The 13,671-nt window shown below is 42.4% G+C and overlaps 1 long non-coding RNA gene across 1 annotated transcript in view; it reads right to left on the reverse strand.

Moving 5' to 3' along the window:
• LOC132346142 (uncharacterized) overlaps positions 1 to 13,671 on the reverse strand; it is a 129,661-nt gene that overhangs the window by 104,085 nt on the left and 11,905 nt on the right. Inside the window, exon 3 of the long non-coding RNA XR_009495883.1 lies at positions 2,348 to 2,456. This is a non-coding gene — a long non-coding RNA (uncharacterized lncRNA). The remainder of the gene's footprint in view (positions 1 to 2,347; positions 2,457 to 13,671) is intronic.

A 13,671-nucleotide genomic window follows, 5' to 3' on the forward strand; every position in this document is an offset into this window, starting at 1 on the left:
ACAGCATGCCAGGCCTCCCTGTCCATCACCAACTCCCGGAGTTCACTCAGACTCACGTCCATGGAGTCAGTGATGCCATCCAGCCATCTCATCCTCTGTCGTCCCCTTCTCCTCCTGCCTGCAATCCCTCCCAGCATCAGAGTCTTTTCCAATGAGTCAACTCTTTGCATGAGGTGGCCAAAGTACTGGAGTTTCAGCTTTAGCATCATTCCTTCCAAAGAAGTCCCGGGGCTGATCTCCTTCAGAATGGACAAAACTAACCATCCCACATCCCTTCTGAGACAGACCTCATTCTGCCTATAGAATGTGTATCTCTCTAAATAAACTTGCTTTCACTCTACTCTGGCTCTTTCTTGAATTCTTCCTTTGCAAAGCCAAGGACGCTATCTTGGTGGCCTGTTCCAGGGACTCACCCAAGACCTGGGGTATGACTGCTTTCTCTCCGTTCTTCTGCAACAGAAGCATTCTCTCCAGAATCCCTGGTTTAGCCCACTTGGCCCCTTGACTCTGATTTTGTGAGACTCTAAGCAGAGAAGCTAGTTGCACCTACACAGACTATTGACCTATAAGATTATGAGCTAATAAATGGGTACTGTTTTAAGCTTTTAAATTTGCAGGAGTTTATCACAAAGCAATAGAAAATGAATTCACGTGGTATTAACTGAGAATCTTTCTCCAAACATTCCCACTACTCTCCTGCTCCAAGTTTCCTTTCCAACCAAAATATCTTCTTTGCTTCCTGAACATACCTTTTGCTTTCTGCTAGGCAGCCTTCACACACATTAACTTGCTATCTTGAAAGGTCCCTTTGCTGTTTAACCAAGGCTTTTGAGACCAACTTATAGCTTATAACCTGAAGAAAGGAGCCTGACACAGTTTTCTTTCCAAAATCATCTTCACCTGAATAATTCAATTGACATTCAATCATGTCCTGCTCCGTGACACCTTTTTCTGTGTGCTCTGTATTCTTTTATTTTTCCTATTTATTTTTTTGTTAATTAGATAGTAAAGCTCTTAAAAGCAAGTGCTTCTAATTTGCATGCCCCATTCTACCTAATACATCCCTTGTACATCACAGGCACCCAATAAATATTTGTTCATTTGTTTTGTTCTAAAGCACCTCTCTTTAATCTTAATGAGATTAAATGACACCAACGGTCCAAAGAAAACCTCATTAGCCAAGCGACGGGAATCTCAGCAGTGACCTGCCCCACATTCTACTTGGCCTTTCACTACCATGAACCCCAAGCACACTTAAACTGTCAAAATTAAAAATGTAAGTGCAAAAACAAGATAATCACAGAAAGTAATGTTTGCCAATTGATTTGTGCGACTTTCAATGACATTGTAAGCTCCCAACTAGTCCCTGAGCAGCCAATTTGCATAGAAAGGGATGCTCTCTCCATGGACCATATTTACCATGAATACACTCTTCGCATGACTGTGCAGGAGAGGGGAAGACCAGCAGAAAATATAAAGTATGTTGCGCTGAACATTGTGAACAATTAAGAAGGATCTACATAACAGGCGTGAAGCAGCAGAGGCCGGAAGTCACCCGCGGTGTTGCAAGCCAGGCAGATTTGTTTAATCCCTTGAAACACAAATAGGGCTTAAAATCTCAGCTAAGACATTTACTAAACTAAGTGAACCTATTTTAAAGTTTCAGGGAAAAGCAACAAGAATGCAATTTGGGAAAATAATGAAAGTCAACTTCGTCACAGCCCAGTGCCCCTCCTCTGCTGTTACTATCCAACCCTAAGCAACACGTTGCTCTGTCACCATCTGAAAATTCGACTCAGACTTTGAAAATATCACTGTATTTTTCTTTGTTTCTCAAAGGAAAATGTGAAATAAAAATCAATTTTACATGTAATTTATGTGCTCTCTGTTCTATATAGAATCATAGAACCTAAGGGCTGGCTAAGACTCTAACAAAGCTATTTTGTTTATTCTTCTCCATTAGGCAGGCCCACACTTAATCCTTCCTTGATAGGAAAATCTCTTATCATTTTTAAAGACTTTCAGAGAAGATTTCTTAGACTCTCTCTAACCCACTAAGGTAGTTAATAACTTTTCTTATTATCTAGCCTAAATCCTTCACACTATGCTCAAGACTCATTTCTTCTTGTCTGACTGTTCACTAGAGGTACAGGGAATAATTTATCACTCTCTTTCATATAAGAAACACTCACATACTGATCGTAATTATGGAATTAATTCTACAATCTCATAATGCAATATCCCAAGGTTGTTGTGGTTCTCTGCTAAACGCTCTGCAACTTCCCTTGCTTTCCTTTACCTATCAACCTCAAAAATGGTTGCTACCCTCTGTTAAGGACTTAATTACCTGGTTCTGAAGTCCTTGGTAGTTCTTGCATGTTCCAGCTCGGGCATCTGTCCAGGACCATATCTCAGGACTATGGGATGAAATAAATCATCCAAGGCTGTCCTCACACCTACAAATAATTTTATGAAGATAATTTGGTTGGAATGAGTATTGAAGGAAGCTATGAAATGTGAAAATAAGTCACAGAAAAGTTGTCCATATAGAAAAAAAAAGTGAAAGGAAATATATCACAATGCTAACAGTAGTTATTCCTGGATGATGGTAGGATTCTGTGGGTATGTATTTTGTCTTTCCTTACACCTTTCTAATTTTCCAAACCTCTTGTAATGCATTAATTTTTTTGAGAAAAAAGAGTAAATGGTATTTGCAATGTGTGTGTGTGTGGTAGAAAGGGTAAGAAGAAGTTGCCTAATGGGGTTACATAGGGAAGAGGTGGTGAGTAGCCCACCATGCCAGTTTTCATACCAAAAGCTGGTTGCAGAAAAGCCCTCGGTCCCAACCACATCTGGATGGCTGGTCACCCAACCAGGAGAGGGAACGGCACAGATGCTGCTGGGAGGGGGAGTCACACCAATGCCTTTATAGCTCTCACCAACTGGAAGCCACTTGACCCTTCCTGATGAGCTGCTCAGGACACTTAGATTTGTGGAACCCAGGCAACACCCTAGACGCATGGAAAGGTAAGAGCAACTCCATGTTCTCACCATGTTCTCTTTTTCATATACAGAGGCATGTTGCTGATTCAGGGCAAGGTAATAAAAGGATTTTATTCTTAAAGAGATGGGAATACCAGACCACCTTACCTGCCTCCTGATAAACTTGTATGCAAGTCAAGAAGCAACAGTTAGAACTGGACATGGAACAACAATGGTTCAAAATTGGAAAAGGGGTATGTTAAGGCTGTATGTTGTCATCCTGCTTATTTAACTTTTATGCAGAGTACATCATACAAAATGCCGGGCTGGATGAAGCTCAAACTGAAATCAAGATTGCCAGGAGAAATATCAATAACCTCAGATATGCAGATGACACCACCCTATTGGCAGAAAGCAAAGAGGAACTAAAGAGAATCTTGAGGTGAAAGAGGAGAATGAAAAATTTCACTTAAAATTCAATATTCAAAAAACAAAGATCATGACATCCAGTCCCATCACTTCATGGCAAATAGATGGCGGGCGGGGGAGCGGGATGGGAATAGAAACAGTGGCAGACTTTTTCTTGGGCTCCAACATCACTGTGGACAGTGACTGCAGACATAAAATTAAAAGATTCTTGCTCCTTGGAAGAAAAGCTATGACAAAGCTAGACAGCATATTAAAAAGTAGAAACATTATTTTGTCAACAAAGGCCCGTCTGGTCAAGGCTATGGTTTTTCCAGTAGTCACATATGGATGTGAGAGTTAGACCATAAAGAAGCCTGAATGCCAAAGAATTGATGCCTTTGAACTGTGGGGCTGGAGAAGATTCTTGAGAGTCCCTCGGACAGCAAGGAGATAAAATCAATCAATCCTAAAGGAAATCAGTACTGAATATTCTTTGGAAGGACTGATGCCGAAGCTGAAGCTCCAACACTTATGCCACTTGATGCAAAGAGCCAACTCATTAGAAAAGACCGTGATGCTGGGAAAAGCATCACTGACTTAAAGGACATGAGTCTGAGCAGACAGTGAAGGACAGGGAAGCCTGGCATGCTGCAGTCCATGGAGTTGCAAAGAGTTGGCTACAACTGAGTGACAGAATGACAACAACAATAAAGGATTTTAGATTGGATCAGAATAGTAGAGCTCAGACAGTAAAGCATCTGCCTGCAAAGCAGGAGACCTGGGTTTGATCCCTGGGTCGGGAAGATACCCTGGAGAAGGAACTGGTAACCCACTCCAGTATTCTTGCCTGGAAAAATCTATGGACAGAGGAATCTGGCAGGCTACAGTCCATGGGATCTCAAAGAGTCAGACTCAACAGAACAACTAATACACACACAGGATAGAAGATTCTAGGCTTATGTGTTTGCTTTGCTTTTGCTTTCTCTTCTCCTCAGGGCTCTGGAACTATGAATGCCAGGCCCACACATTCAAGATCCAACTTAAGACACAGATGTGGCTTCAGGTCAACATGGTGACCTGGTACCACATTAGGTTCCACACACAGGGCCACTCTGGGCAGAAGTGTGGGGCAGGAAAATAGCGTTGGCTCTGAACATGTCTCCACTCAGATCAGAATCACCCTTCCCTTCATCAGGAGCCTGCCACCATCCCAGGCCTTTGCTGCATGAAGTGCATTTATTTCCAAGTGTTGTGTGGTTATGGTGGAGCCCCAGGAGACAGTGTAGCTAAGTTGCTTCAGCTGTGTCTGACTGTTTGTGATCCCATGGATTGTAGCCCACCTGGCTCCTCTGTCCATGGGATTCTCCAGGAAAGAATACTGGAGTGAGTAGCCATGCCCTCGCCAAGGGATCTTGGCAACCCAGGAATCGGACCCCGCATCTCCTGCAGCTCCTGCACTGCAGGTAGATTCTTTAATCACTGAGCCACCAGAGAATCCCTTAGGAGACAGTGTAATAGTATTTAAAAGCAGAAGTTTTCGAGTAAGGCATATGCAACTCAGAGCAAATCCACAGACCGATCTTACCTTCAAGCCTTCATTTATACCCTGGGGTCGCTAGGAGTCAGACATGACTGAAGCAACTTAGCAGCAGCAGCAGCAGCAACAGCAGTAATAATGGGATTATCTACACTGTAGGGAATGCATATAACGTGCCTAGAGCAGGGCCCAGCATTAGTGAGCAGAGGCAGATATACACACACACGTACCAGCAAGAAAGAACCTCAAATCTAGCCTTCTTTACAAAATCAGTCTCAATCATTCATTAAATATTTACTGAGCACTCACTGAGGGTCAAACTGGGCTAAATAACAGGATACAAGATAATTAAGACATGGCTTCTGTCCTCAAGGAGTTCACAGCCCAGCACACGGAACAGATGTGAGCACAGCCTGGACTGTTCTCTGAGCAACAAAGCACGTGAGTAGTGAGTGCTGGGAAGAGTCACATTAGGGAAACTTACACAGGGAGTAGTGTTTTAGGATCAAATCTGTCAAATAATTTTTAACTTTTTAATTTTAGAAGTATACCACTTCAGTATTAAAAAATTCAAAACACATAAGCAAAACAGAGAAAAATAAATTAAAACCGTGTGTGGTACCCAGTGCCAACAGATAAATGATTTTTAGCATTTTTATATACTTGCATAATCTTTATATGTATATGGTATGCATGGCAAGTTGCTTCAGTCATATCGGACTCTTTGTGACCCTACGAACTGCAGCCTGCCAGGCTCCTCTGTGAGATTCCCCAGGAAAGAATACTGGAGTGGGTTGCCATTCCCTCCTCCAGGGGATCTTTCTGATCCAGGGATTGAACCTGGGTCCCTTATGCCTCCTGCCTTGGCAAGCAGGCTCTTTACACTAGTACCACCTGGGAAGCCATATATATATATATGGAAAATATTTATGTGTCCCTACTGAGGAATATCGGAGAAGGCAATGGCACCCCACTCCAGTGCTCTTGTCTGGAAAATCCCGTGGACGGAGGAGCCTGGTAGGCGGCAATCCATGGGGTCGCTAGGAGTCGGACACAACTGAGCGACTTCACTTTCACTTTTCACTTTCATGCATTGGAGAAGGAAATGGCAACCCACTCCGGTGTTCTTGCCTGGAGAATCCCAGGGACAGGAGAGCCTGGTGGGCTGCCATCTATAGGGTCGCACAGAGTTGGACACAACTGAAGCAACTTAGCAGCAGCAGTGAGGAATATATGATACAAACTATTTTGTAATCTGATTTTTTTTCACTTAAAAATATAGCCTGAACTGTCTTCCATATTAAGAAATATGAAAATAAGTACAACTTGCAAAGTGACTGCATAGTATTTTACCATAAATGCATATGTAATTGGGGGGGGGAGGGTGTGGCTTCCCTGGTGGCTCAACAGTAAAGAACCTGCCTGCCAGTGTAAGAGGTACAGGTTCGATTCCTGGGTCAGGAAGATCCCCTGGAGAAGGAAATGGTTACCCACTCCAGTATTCTTACCTGGAGAATCCCATGGCGAGAGGAGTCTGGCAGGTTGAAGGCCATGGGGTCGCAAAGAGTCAGACATTACTTAGTGACTAAACAACCAAAACTATCTTTCTTGTTGCCTGATTGTTTCCAAACAGTCATATCATGCCTCTCTCCTTCTTTTAAAAAAAAAAAAAAAAAAAAACCTTCTAGTTCCCATTAAATGAGAATGTCCAGCATAACTCAGTTGAAAACCACCAGTGAAAGTGAAAGTGAAGTCACTCAGTTGTGTCCAACTCTGCGATGCCATGGACTGTAGACCACCAGGCTCCTCCGTCCATGGGATTATTGCTTTTGTTGTTTAGTTGCTAAATCATGTCCAACTCTTTGGTGACCACATGGCCTGTAGCCCACCAGGTTCCTCTGTCCATGGGATTTCCCAGGCAAGAATACTGGAGTGGGTTGCCATTTCCTTCTCTAGGGGATCTTCCCAACCCAGGGTTTGAGCCCACCTCTCCTGCTTGGCAGGTGGATTCTTTATCCCTGAACCACCTGGGAAGCCCAACAGAGAGGATAGATCCCAGCAGAAAGAACTCCAAGGGCATCAGCATTCCAGCTGGAGTCAGAGGGGCTGAATTAAGGCAGCAGTGGCCAGACGGGGAAGGACCCAGCTGGAGACTCATGGATTTGAATTTACAGGACTTACAGGGCTGACCATGGGGCACTGAGTCAGAAGATGGTTGTGCCTTGATGGGGTGTTATCAAGAGAGAACCCAAGAACCCTAGGTTTGGGGACACATGAATATTATTAATTTCTTTTAGAACACATTGAGGTGGAAGGGCATGGGAGACTCTGACCTGGGGATGATCTGTTGCCAAGGCAGTGTCTCCAGATCATGTCTAGGGTGAAGTGGCTTTGAAAATCTTCACGAGATGTACACAGTGAAGCCTTGGGCGTGAAGAAGACCATCCAGGAATGGTGTGTTAGGATACTGACCCATAGGTGAGAACGGGTCATATGAGAGGAATGGTACAAGCTAAGGGGGACCTAGAGAAGAATATCTCAAACTCTGCTAGAGTGCACTCATAAAATGGGGGAAAAGACTTCTATAGTCACACAAGTTTGAAAACACAGAGGTGAGGTTTTAAGTGGGGTTCTTCACCGTAGGACAACTCAGAGGCTTTGCTGCTCATTAGAATGGTGCTTCTTCAAGAGATAAAGGTGGTGGATGGCATCTCCCAGACTTCTGCAACCACAGAATTCTTTCCACACGGGAAACCTGCTAACAACTGGGAGATCCCCTGCGTTCTGCAAAGGCATACAGGAAATGCTGACCAAGAGAAAGGCAGCAGGCACTACGCACAGCCCCAAGCTCAATTACTCACAGTAACAAAACAAAGCAGCTAATTTACTTTGTCTGCAAAATAGGTCAAATTCCAAAGGGAGAAAAGCAATAAAGGCGAGGGGTCCTTTAGTGCCAGATTTTCATTAGTTCCGAGAGTCACACTTCTTTACACTTTACTCTCTGAAATCCAAAATCAGGATGTCTCTAGGTGGTATCTAACAATCTCTGTCTGACCTGTGGCAATCATGACAGGGTTCTCACTGCCCAGGTGTGACCCAACATCAACAACTTGGAAAAAAAACTCCTGGAAAATGAGAAAGGCACTCTTGTAAAGAGCCTACAATCAAATGTTGGTGGGGAGTTGGGTCTGGGGTGGTAACTAAATGATGAGCCCCATTCCCGACCTAGGAGTCCAAGCTAGGTGAAGAGCCCTGCACCATGGCTTTGGGTTTTCTTACAGATTCTTTAAGAAACAACAACCGTCAATGTCTTCAAAGGAAGAGGCTGATATACACACAAACAAGGACATTAATGACGGTGAATGAAAAGGGATGCAGAAGAACTAGCCTTTGGATGGGGAAGAAACGTTAGAATACCACAATTACTCAGTTCCCTTATGTTTTCCTTTCTTCTGTAGGCAAAAGAGTGATAAATAATTAATTTAAAAAAAAATCCTATATCTAAGTCCAAAGACTTCAAATGAGTATCAAATGAATTCTAAGTGGTAAGAAAGCATCGTATCAATGTTTCATGGGCAGCAATCTTTCCTTCTCAGTGGCATATAAAAAATGGAGCATTTTAAGTCAATTGTGACTTAGAATTAATGAAATGGATAACTGGTTTTTAAGAAGTGTATTTTAGCCAATCCTTTCACTCTAAAACATTTTGCAATTCATTCTTAAATGGCTAAAATTCCCAAGGAATTTCAACTAATTACCATTAGAGTGAAATTTTGAGAATAGCCCTTGGTTCCCTTATTCTTCAGGGTTTCAAAATCATCCATCTCCTCTTCCTGGAAACCTCAAGCCAGTGACCTCCTGAAGCAACATCTCTGTAACAGGCTTCTGTCTCTAAGCTGTCCTGGACAACAAAGCTTTGCACTAGACCAATTCCCTGAAGAAAACCCAGCTTCCCCTTCTAAGTTTTTGTTTTCCTCTACAAATCTCTTTTTATAGTTGGAGTCAGTGGTAAGGCCATTCGGCCTCAGCTGATCTCAATTAAACCCTCTGTGTGAAGCAGAGGCTAGGGGTGACCTGGCGCTATCTCTCGCCTCTTCATTTCCTTTCTATAAAACAAGGGGACGAGATGAGACATTCTCCAGGTCCCTAAAGCATTAACATTCTACATTTTATGTTGACTTCTCAGAACAATCAAATGTATTCTTGATATTTAATTTGCATTTTATACAAACAAGTATATTATACTCACAACCATTTTGCATTAATAAGCAAATACCATTCGTTACAACTCTCAGAGCATACTGCCAAATATGGAAACACTCTGCAAATTAATATTTTTCAGAAGGTCATGTAACATATACTAGTGCCTCTCTGAATTATTTGACTTCTGTGTTTTAAAACGGTATTTGTTCTCACCTTGAAAGTAACTGGAGTGCCAGGTCTTAACAAAAGAATCATTCCAAGTTGAGATGGGCAGCTGTGATGATGTTAACCATTTATATGATTAACAGCCCATAAGATTGTGAAGTCAAGTTCCTGTCCATCTCCTTTGCTTGGTGTGCCCAGCACAGACGCGGCGCAATCATGTAGTAAGCGTCCAATGTGTGTGCATGCTCAGTTGCTTAGATGTGTCTGATTCTGCAACCCCATGGACTGTAGCCCGTCATGCTCCTCTGTCCATGGGATTTTTTCTGCCAAGAATACTGGAGTGGGTTGCCATTTCCTTCTCCAAAGAGTAAATGCTCAACACCTAGCTACTAAGTGGGGGGGGAAAAAAAAAAAAGAATGATCCAGTGGCATTGAAACAGAAAATGATGGCAAAATGAATTTTTAAATGCCTATTACATGTGTATTAATAGTGTAAACTACTACAAACAAGAACAGGAGACTAATCTTCCTTCTGAGTTTTGTTCCCTTGGGACATAGTTCAGAAACATGGTAACAAAACACACATCGTTATTGATCCTAGGGAAACAGGTGATTGATATTGAACTTTGTAGGACTATTTATCCTATACACATACAGGCATCTTCTCAATCACTAATTATAAACTGGACAGCCTCAACTGTAGCAAAAGGAAACTCCTAAACTGAATATTTGAATTTTTTTTAATTGTTGAAGACTCACTAGCACCTTGGGAGAAATACTGGAAAAATGTCAGATGGAGAACTGAACCTCTGAACGCCAGAATTAACTCTCCCAGTAAAATAATGTAAGCAGCTCCCCAAAGTCTGGTGGGAGGTGTCCTTTGGAGACAGAGAATTTACTTTTGCTAAGGAATAAAGTCTCTTCAAGAAAATTAGAGATATTAAGGGAACATTTCATGCAAAGATGGGCACAATAAAGGACAGAAATGGTATGGACCTAACAGAAGCAGAAGATATTAAGAAGAAGTGGCAAGAATACACAGAAGACCTATACAAAAAAGATCTTAATGACCCAGATAACCACGATGGTGTGATCACTCACCTAGAGCCAGACATCCTGGAGTATGAAGTCAAGTGGGCCTTAGGAAGCATCACTATGAAGAAAGTTAGTGGAAGTGATGGAATTCCAGCTGAGCTATTTCAAATCTTAAAAGATGATGCTGTGAAAGTGCTGCATTCAATATGTCAGCAAATTTGGAAAACTCATCAGTGGCCACAGGACTGGAAAAGGTCAGTTTTCATTCCAATCCCAAAGAAAGGCAATGCCAAAGAATGTTCAAACTATCACACAATTGTACTCATTTTACATGCTAGTAAAGTAATGCTCAAAATTCTCCAAGCCAGGTTTCAATAGTACGTGAACCAAGAACTTCCAGATGTTCAAGCTGGCTTTAGAAAAAGCAGAGGAACCAGAGATCAAATTGCCAACATCCACTAGATCATAGAAAAAGCAAGAGAATTCCAGAAAAGCATCTACCTCTGCTTCATTGACTACACTAAAGCCTTTGACTGTGTGGATCACAACAAACTGTGGAAAATTCTTCAAGAGATGGGAATATACCAGACCACCATACCTGCTTCCTGAGAAATCTGTATGCAGGTCAAGAAGCAACAGCTAGAACTGGACGAGGAACAATGACTGGTTCCAAACTGGGAAAGGCTCTATATTGTCACCCTGCTTATTTAACTTCTATGCAGAGTTAAATAATATCATGCAAAATGCCAAGCTGGATGAAGCACAAGCTGGAATCAAGATTGCTGGAAGAAATATCAATAACCTCAGATACACAGATGACATCAGGAACGTGAAAAAAGAAAGTGAAAAAGTTGGCTTAAAACTCAACATTCAAAAAACTAAGATCATGGCATCTGGTCCCATCACTTCATGGCAAATAGATGGGGAAACAATGGAAACAGTGACAGACTATATTTTCTTGGGCTACAAAATCACTGCAGATGGTGACTGCAGCCATGAAATTAAAAGATACTTGCTCCTTGGAAGAAAAGCTATGACAAAATCAGACAACATATTAAAAAGCAGAGACATTACTTTACCAACAAATGTCCATCTAGTCAAAGCTATCATTTTTTCCAATAGTCATTTACAGGTGTGAGAGGTGGACTATAAAGAAGCTGAGCACCAAAGAACTGATGCTTTTGAACTGTGGTGTTGGAGAAGACTCCTGGAAGTCCCTTGGACTGCAAGGAGGCTAAATCAGTCAATCCTAAAGGAAATCAGTCCGAGTATTCATTGGAAGGACTGACGCTGATGCTGAAACTCCAATACTTTGGCCACCTGATACAAAGAGCCAACTCATTGGAAAAGACCCTGCTGGGAAAGATTGAAGGCAGGAGGAGAAGGGGACAACAGAGGATGAGATGGTTGGATGGCATCACCGACTCAGTGACGAGTCTGAGTAAATTCTGGAGTTGGTGATGGACAGGGAGGCCTGGCATGCTGCCATCCATGGGTTTGCAAAGAGTCACACACAACTGAGTGAATGAACTGAACTGAACGGAAAGAATAAGCTGAAGACCTTGAGGTCTTATCTGATGGGGAGAGATGTATGTGGCACTGGGGCATGTACTCAAGGAGCCTCTATCCAGCCCTTGGAAGTTGATCAGGAGAGAAACAGGAAGGCTGAGACGCCTGCCCCATTGTAAGCAGAGAGCAAGGAGCCAGAGTAAAGCTGCCTAAGACCGTGGGAATGCCAAGACCATCAGGAAAGTGCCAAGTTACCCAGAGAAAAGGAGGACAAGGCGGTGTTTGAATTCCAGTACTTCCACTCGTTTGGTACTTTGAGGTCAAAAACCACTGGCATTTTTACTCAGGGACTTATTTATTCCTGATTTTGTATGTCTTGGAAAAAGGAGAATGACAGAAAATATTACTTAACATTGGAGATGTACACTCAAATTTTTCTAATGTTTCCTGACTAGTTTGCTGAAATCCTAGAATTTTTATAAATTATCTTGCTCACCAAAGCTCAAGAAATTCTTCTACTGAACTAATCTGGAGACTCTGTCAAAACAAAACAAGCCCCTTCTCATATGTCAGCAACTGCGGGTCTTTCCATACTCAAAGTATATATATATTTAGGTGCAGAAAAATAAAAGAAATTGAGAGGTAGTGAGCAGAAGAGAATGTTATTCTGATATTTTTCTCTGAAGAAACATTTGAATTGGGAATACTACATCTATCACAACAATAGAAATGTGTACCTTTCTATTTCTATAATGTATAATCTCTACATTATACCAATATATTTACCATTTCAGAGAAGGCAATGGCACCCCACTCCAGTACTTTGCCTGGAAAATCCCATGGATGGAGGAGCCTGGTGGGCTGCAGTCAGTCCATGGGGTCGCTAAGAGTCAGACACGACTGAGTGACTTCACTTTCACTTTTCACTTTCATGCATTGGAGAAGGAAATGGCAACCCACTCCAGTGTTCTTGCCTGGAGAATCCCAGGGACAGGGGAGCCTGGTGGCTGCCGTCAATGGGGTCACACAGAGTCAGACACAACTGAAGTGACTTAGCAGCAGCATTTACCATTTAGAGGTACTATCCTATAGACTTTTTGTCAGATTGGGTAATTTCATTGATCATACGTAATTAAATACCACCGGCTTTCCCAAAGGCTCAGATGGTGAAGAAACTTCCTCCAACACGGGAGACCTGGGTTGGATGCCTGGGTCAGGAATATCCTCTAGAGAAGAGAATGGCAATCCACTGCAGTATTCTTGCCTGGAGAATCCCATGGACAAAGGAGTCTGGCGGGCTACAGTTCAAGGGGTCGCAAAGCGTTGGACACGACTGAGCAACTAACACACACACACAACTAAATACTACAAAGTTGAGTGACAACTGTGACTTGATACTGTTATTCAAGTCATCGCCATACATCAGAGAGTCATATATGAACATATGCATATTCAGGATCCTAAAGGCAGCAGCACAGATTAAAAATTATGAGGCTAGTGGTAGAGTTGGAGAGAGGTATGGGCTTCCGTGGTGGCTCAGCAGTAAAGAATCTGCCAGCCAATCTAGGAGACATGGGTTGGATCCCTGGGTTGGGAAGACCCCCTGGAGAATGAAATGGCAACCCACTCCAGTATTCTTGCCTGGGAAATCCCATGGACAGAGGAGCCTGGTGGACTACAGTGCACAGGGTCCCAAAGAGTCAGACATGACTTAACGACTAAACAACAACAACAAAATAGAAAAAAAGATTTATCTCATCTGACAACTCTAATACTCATTCATCCTGAGGGAAAAATAAATTCCACTACTCTATCGATTATTATTCCATAGG

This window comes from Bos taurus, chromosome 9, assembly GCF_002263795.3.
Source record: "Bos taurus isolate L1 Dominette 01449 registration number 42190680 breed Hereford chromosome 9, ARS-UCD2.0, whole genome shotgun sequence".
Lineage (NCBI taxonomy): Eukaryota > Metazoa > Chordata > Mammalia > Artiodactyla > Bovidae > Bos > Bos taurus.